This window comes from Brienomyrus brachyistius, chromosome 3, assembly GCF_023856365.1.
Source record: "Brienomyrus brachyistius isolate T26 chromosome 3, BBRACH_0.4, whole genome shotgun sequence".
Taxonomy (NCBI): Eukaryota; Metazoa; Chordata; class Actinopteri; order Osteoglossiformes; family Mormyridae; genus Brienomyrus; species Brienomyrus brachyistius.
Genome location: NC_064535.1, coordinates 14461175 through 14469067, shown reverse-complemented (window position 1 = coordinate 14469067; position 7893 = coordinate 14461175).

Sequence of the window (7893 nt, the reverse complement as noted above, 5' to 3'; positions counted from 1 at the left end):
ATTCCAGGGTCTATTGTGTCCCATCAATGGCTTATTGATGAATATTAATTAGCAATTTGAAATATATCTGGCTAATGTTTCACAAAAAAGAATGTTTTGACTAATGCTAACTCAAGGACTTTCTCTTAAGTTAGCATTAGCCTAAACATCCATCCATCCATTTTCCAAACCACTTATCCTACTGGGTCGCAGGGGGTCCGGAGGCGACCCAGTAGGATAGGGAACAACCCTGGATCGGGGGACAGTCCATCGCAGGGCACACTCACACACCAGTCACTCTCACATGCACACCTATGGGCAATTTAGCAACTCCAATCAGCCTCAGCATGTTTTGGGACTGTGGGGGGAAATCGGAGTACCCGGAGGAAACCCCACAACGACATGGGGAGAACATGCAAACTCCGCACACATGTGACCCAGGCGGAGATCGAACCCGGGTCCCAGAGGTGTGAGGCAACAGTGCTAACCACTGCACCACCATGCCTCCCCTAGCCTAAACATTCCACATCAAAAAACATTATTTAAAAACTCAAAAATATTACATGCCTTTCATCATGTGCATGCTCACTTTCTGTTATACATGTTGTTTTTAAGCAGTGTAAATGTGGGCCGGTTCTCAGGCCCATGCCACTTTGACGCCACCTGTGTGTCAGCATGGCACCAGCACCGGAACGGCACTAGTTCAAAAGAGATAGTTGATAAAAGCGGAAGGCTGCGGAGATTCCGAGCGATAGAGCTGGCATCGGAATTCCGATCTCGCCCGGTGAATATATCAACACAAGGACGGGCCTGTAATGCATCTATATAAATCCCATCGTATGTTCCTTCCTGTTCCATCGGAATGCTTTGTGATGGGCTGCTGCTTGACTCCGTGGTAACTCCGGGTAGCCTGACAATGGACAATAAACGCTCTTCATCCTGTGCGATGAAAGGACAGCCATTCTGTTCTATGTTAATGCCCATGCAGGGTGGGCGTGGAACAGAATGGAGACGTGTCCCTTGTTCGTCTTTGCATGGACCACGGAATGCATGTCAACAAGGTGAGTCCATGGCAGGGCGTATAAGGTAATGTTGCGTGTATCAGATTGCAAGAAATAATATGGATATAATTCAGGTTTTTTTTTTTTTGCATAAAATTCTTTGTAGGCAATACTTTAATAGCTGCTATCGCTGCATTCTTAATGATGCTCCACACCTTATTTGGGATTGGGTTGTGCCCCCACCAAATTCTGTGGTCCTTGCATGGAGGTTTGCTTGTTGTATGAGCGCCCCCCCCCCCCCCCCTCCGCCCTTGGAAGACTGAAGACTTCCAGAGACCTGGTTGCCGTTGGAGAACCATGACTCTTACACGTGGCTCTCCTCCACGGTGGAACACCCAGCGACACTAATAATGTCTCGTCATTCCGCCATATCCTGCTGCGCTGCTGCCCAGTTCCTCGAGGGCAGATGTGTTTTTGAAAGACTCTTTGTGTTAGCGGTTAAACTACCAGCCTGACGTTTAGCTGGTAGTATTTTTGATGTTGCGTCTAAGATGCCCCAATGAGGAGCAAGTTATCCACATAGCAACGATTCAGGGCCTGATCCAACTGCATCTCCTTAAATCTGGGTGCCAGTGACGTTCGGGCAGGAGAGTCTGCAGCAGAACCTGTCTAGATTTCTAAATGATTATTTAATTCATTGGTCTGTATGAACTCTGAAGATCCAGAGGCTCAGAGACTGAGCCCGCTAAGCCACTCACCGGCCACATATATTAAGGTTGGATCCTGGAGCAGTCTGGAAAAAAATGAGTCTGAGACGCATTTAACAAACAAACATGCTTTATTTGCACAAGTATGTTGGAATGCTTCTCTTCACTGGGGGAGGGGGGGGGGGGTCACGGTGCAGGGTTAGCTAATGTGCAGTGCCCTCTGCTGAGGCTGGGGCTTGAACCACTAACCTCCTGATTACAGGCCCAGAAACTTAGTCCACCAAACCACTCACTGGGGCCACCTTTGAATTGAACTTTTGATTCTGGTGCAAATACAGGCCAGATTTGGTAACATTCAACATAAATCTGGCCCATATATGGCTCTCATCTGTTTCAAATCCAGAAAGTGGAAAGTTTTGGTCCTATATGCACAAACACACTGGGCCAGATCCGGTTTACAGACCTACGGCGGTTCCTCAGACCCAGTTTTATTTTGCTTGCTCTCTGTAATATTCTCACAAATAGACCTTCTTGAATACACATGAACTACCAAATGATACCAAAATATCCAGAAGCAGCTGGCCAGAAGGGACCCGATTGTAAGGAACATGGAAGTGTTGTTACATTGCCACAGGTCACATGATACCATGCCCCCCCCGCTCATATTTATGAATGAAACTGGAAAAACTGCAGCGGAATGCCAGCGCGGCTGTGGCTGCCCCCCTCCTGTAGCTCCAGAGGCCTAGTAAATGCGAAAAGTGAATCTCCCTCTTTGTGCTAACATGCTTCTGCGCGTCCTGCCTCCTGTCTGGGACTTTCTGCCTGCAGCCCTGGGCAAACGGCTCGCCCTGGATTATTTGTGCTCTACATCGATTCACATGGGCCTCTCTAAGCGACACGTGGGCGTCAGTCATTTTAATTAGCCTCACAGTGACACTTAGGTATGTTTTTCTTGGAACCTGGTTTTGAAAGACCACCATTTATAGAGTTATTATCTCTCTGGCCTCTGACGGCTTTTATGGTGTCTTTCCGCACTGAAATGGGGGCCTGACCTTTTGCCTTCAGTTAATAACCTGAATTTAAGCCATTTCGAAGAGTCGTAAAATATCTATGTTACTGAATACAGAGCCTGGTTGTTGTGAACGCCACATATCCAGCATGAATGATGTTACCAAGTAAAGTTTGTTTGGGGTTTGATTACATGAGTGTGTAAAAGTGAATTTATTTAAGAATCGATTTAAGAAATGAACGTGAATGCAATTTCCGAGTCATTAAATGGTACTAAAATATGTTTTATATCTATACAGTTCTTGAAAAAATTGGGACCCCAGTAAAATCATTACTTTAACTCATTTCTCAATTTACAGGTATTCTTCTGTGTAGAATATTATATATTTTTTTTTGCAAACTGCAGCCTGGCTCTTCCCAGCTTCTCATTAATGAAGATATTCATCTTTGCTTTATGGGTCTCCAGTCCTGCTTATATGAGCCTGTTACGGACTGTCCTAGCACTGCACTTCACACCTGTACTTAATGTTTCCCATTCTTTATCAAAATCACTCGGTGTCATCCCCCGATTTATGAGTAACTGCCACGTAAGTTTACGGTCATCTCCGGCATTAGAAAATCGCTTCCGCCCTCTACCTGGCTAATCTGTGTCCCCTGTTTCATTTTGTTCTTGCGTACTGCTCTCTTAGAAATGTTGAGCCTGGAAGCAACCTGCCAGAACCAGGACTAAACCAGGATTTAAAAATACAGAATTTCTAAAAAATAATGTGGAGTGTTATAGAGTGGTGCAGAGCTCTGTGTGTATATGTGTATATGAATGTATATATGTAGTGTGTGTGTGTGTGTGTGTGTTATACAATAATGAATTTAAGTCACTATGCTTGTAGAGAACAAATAGGAGAGATGAGGATGCGTATTAGCGGGTCCAGCTCCCTGTGTGATCGCGCAGTAATGCGTGGCACGTTGCCAGCTCTACGTCTTCCTGTAACGCCTCCCAATCATCAGGACCTTCCCAACCACAGACCCAGACCACCGCCTGTCCACATGCTTTGCGAAATGTCATGGAGGGAAACATTTGGAGAACATCCAAGTAAGGATGCGCCAGCTCTTATGAGAATCTTTAGTAAAAGTAAAAAATAGTCCTGCCCAGAAAAGAGTTGATGTTATCAACAAATTTTAAGCCTGGATTCAACAGTTAAAAAATCTTCCAGGACCGTAGGCTCCTGCAGATTGTGGTTATTAGGACTCAAATACTCCCTGACCTTAAATGTTTGATCTGATGTTCCTCCTTTCCCCTCCTACAACCCAGGAGGTAAGCTGGTGGGGATGAAGGGGGTTGGTTAGATAGGCACTAGACCAGCACTAATGCGCAAGTCCGTCCTTCTCCACTGGGTGCTGCATCTGCTCGCCTCAGTGGTGAATAGATGATGTGTCTGATTCTCTGGGATGGTCTGGGCTTTGGTTCCACGGTAACCTGTGTGTGCATTCGGGTCAAACTGTCCTCTGACTGCTATTTATGCCCCCAGGAGGGCTGCCCCATCCTGCAGGCCAAGGGGAAGAGTTGACCAGGATCAGGGTGTTGGCCCAGCAAATTCTCCCTCTGAGTCTGGGGCACATTCCTCAGCTCCTGATAAGATGTTAGTGGAAGGATCTTACTGACTGAGGCTGCCTGGCATTTTTTTTCACTCTTGCGGGTTCTGCTGTGTTGCTTAACCAGCTAACTGTAGGCTTTTATACTCAATCATGCTATACTTGCTCATACTATGCTCGCTCACATTATACTCACTTATACTATGCTCACTCACACTATACTGGCTCATGCTATACTCCCTCATACTGTACTTGCTCACGCTATACTTGCTCATACTATGCTCGCTCACACTATACTCACTCATAATATGCTCACTCACACTATACTCGCTCATACTATGCTCACTCACACTACTTGCTCATGCTAAACTCCCTCATACTATACTTGCTCATGCTATACTCGCTCATACTATACTTGCTCATGCTGCCTCAGATGGAAAACCACAGGATTACTGGGCTCTCACTCACATGTGCACAGTAACACAAACAGAATGGCTAAGGGCAGTTTAGACCTGTACCACAGCTGACGTTGGATGGAAGCCCAGATAAGGTACCTGCACTGCTATCTTCCAGTGCAGAGTAACATGCCACACATGCCGCTCCATAATAGGGGTCATACTAACTCATACAATTACACATTATGGGAAATTTAGTGACACCTGTTGACCTAACTGCATGTTTTTGGGCTGCGGGGGCAGAAGTGGAGTACCTGGGGGGTTCTGTACCAACACAGCCAGGATGCTCAGGCTATACAGATATCGATGGTTGCTCCTTCTTTTGATGACTGCAGCTTCTTGCATGCAGATGACAAAATTGATTTCTGATTAGTATGGCTGTGTGATCTGATGTTACTAATTGCTGTTTTGGTTTTGAGGGTAATGCCGAGACAGGTCAAGTGGGAGCATGGATGTGTGCTGCTGTTGGGATTTGTGGGATATCGGGTGTCTTGAGGGGGGCCAGTCGGTGTCCTCTGAAGTTAGTCCCAGCGGTCCTGTCCAAAATTATTGAGGGGGGATTAGGCCTGTTTTCCCCAAACATGGCTCTCTGTGATCACACATGTTTCTTCACTCCATCAATGGCGGAATAGCTCCTGTGCTTATTGGAAATTGAACCTTTGCATGACTGGGACATTTTGTATGTCATTAGCCAAATGTATGGTGTGCAGCAGCAGCGGGTTAGGATGCTGGTTCCCATGTAGCAGAGTGATGTCAGCCTTTAACCTCCATGTGCTCCAGGGAATGGCTGACCTCTTTAATTTTTTCAGTTAAGAAGCGGCGCATTTCTGACATGATCTATTAAAGTTTTCAGTTCCCCTCAGAAGATCCTGATCCTGAGCAAAATGCACAGCCATGGCAGCTAGAAGGTGATAGGTGGATACTGACTACACAGATAGCACCTGACATAGGTATGAGAGAAAAATTGACTAGAGAGATATTTTTCTATACAGCTTTAGAATATATTTTTGGTACCTGTGTGTTAAACAGCTAACACCCAAGAATAAGCTAAAGAGAATGAAGAGTTAACTTCAGTATTATAAACATGAATTGGAACTTTGTGTTTGTTAGATTTCACAGAAATGCAGGCTGGAGAACACAGGTGAGTCTGGAGCTGCTTGTCAGAAAGGGCAGGAAAACCACAAGGTCGTGCAAAGTGCAGATGCTCCAGGCCTGCAGCAAACAGATTATATGAAGTATATACATGCTTGCAAGATGAAAACTGCATAAAGTATATGTTCTGCAAAGTGCATGCCCTACCCTAACCAGTCTGATCTGGTTCTGAGGAGGGGGTGTGAACTGTCTGTATACCCCTGTAAAGGTTATTTTGACCAGGAAGTCTTTGGAACATTACCACAGAGATACCATCGAAGTGGTGGTTCCCTTGAGCTCAACAATAAACAAAGTTATATTTCAAAGCACCGACTGTCATAAACTTGTACGACATAGGACACGTGTAAATGTGATGCCAGGTGCCACACGTCTCTCTCTGCGGGTTTGAGGCGCACACACACAACCAAGCCAATGAGAATTAAGACAATTTATTTTCTCAGTTAAATCCGCCGAAAAACAGAGGGGGGAAAAACACGAAAATTCTGTTTACGGGCTACTGGTCTCAAATGGTGGGGTGGTTTTGGGGGGGCTCACACCTTTTTTTCTCCTGTTTTTCCCTGTTAAATTCCGTGGAAAATCGGATGTTGCAGCAAGAGCGCGGGGCGCAGGCTGTAGACGGGACGCATTCCCCAGCAGAGCCTCCTTAATCCTCCCATTGATGAGGCGGGAAAGCCCTCTCACCCATGGAATACATTACTAGATTATCCGGGGTGGGGGAGGTGGATGCTGGGGCCCCACTGTCTGGCCTATAGTCTCCCCTCCCACATCCCACGGATGTTACTGCTGACGTTGCAGGAGCCTTGCTAAAATAATTAGATTCTTGTTATCTGAACGTTTTCATTTTGAGAACTGATTCTAGCATTTAAATATCTGTTTTCTACCTGGTAATTTAAATGGTTATTATTAGGAGCAGGACATGACCCCCCCCCCCCCCCTTATGCGCCATAAGGCAGGAGAAAGGGGAGGAGGCCCAGCACAGAACTATCAGTCTACCTGCACCCTCCTCCACCCCGACTTGGCACATTTTATCTTCAGGGTTTGATGGGCACTGAATATCAGTATTGAGATGCAATACCATCATTGGAACAAATTAAAACTAGATTTAGAATAAAATTAGTTGTAATCGCCCATCTTTACTGATCAGAACAGAGCTTCACCTGATTCTGGGAGACACCCCCTAAGGATCATCCCCAGGACACTCCAGAAAAGCATAACTGGACCCAAAAACTCCTGAGCTTTTCGCTCCGAGTTTCAGGTTTCTTTGGCATGTGCTCCCAGTGGCTCAGTGAAAGTCTTATGCTACAGTTGCTGGCACTGAGGCGTAGGACAATCTGCCGTGCAATATAAGAATAAGTAAACGCTCAAGAAATATATATGTGCAATGGAAGCTGACCACAATATAACCTGTATTTCCAAAGAGGTAAGTTCATGCCGCAGGAGAAGAGATGCCAAGAGTCGCTTTTTCTTATAGATGCTGTAGCACCAAATCAGCTGAAGGTCATACTCACTCTTGGCCCGGTTGCCTTGTACTGTACCTGAGCATGATCCCCCCCCCCCCCCCCCACTTCCCTGCTCGTCTGCACTTAATGATCCGGGTCTGAGCATGCTTTCATCACCTCCATGTGACTTTTTGTGTTACAAAAGAAATTACATACTTAATTCATCATTAATGAATCACGGTGCAGTCTTTATTCTAAGTAGTTACTATATTTGGTACTATATATAATTCGATATATATTATTCTCTAAACTTTTGTAAACAACTGAATGAACAAGTACTGAGTAACACAAGTGATACTCTTATGTTTGTTCATCGTTATTGAATCGTGATGCATCTTTTATCTCAAGTAGTGACTATATCTGTTTATAATTTGTACTTCTTTCATTTGATCGTGCTGCAGGTATAAAGACAGTCCTGTATTTTTCCAAATATCTTGGAGGTTTTGTGTGCTGCATCCCGTTCCTGGATACTCTTGTCAGCCCATATTTCCAGGAAACACCC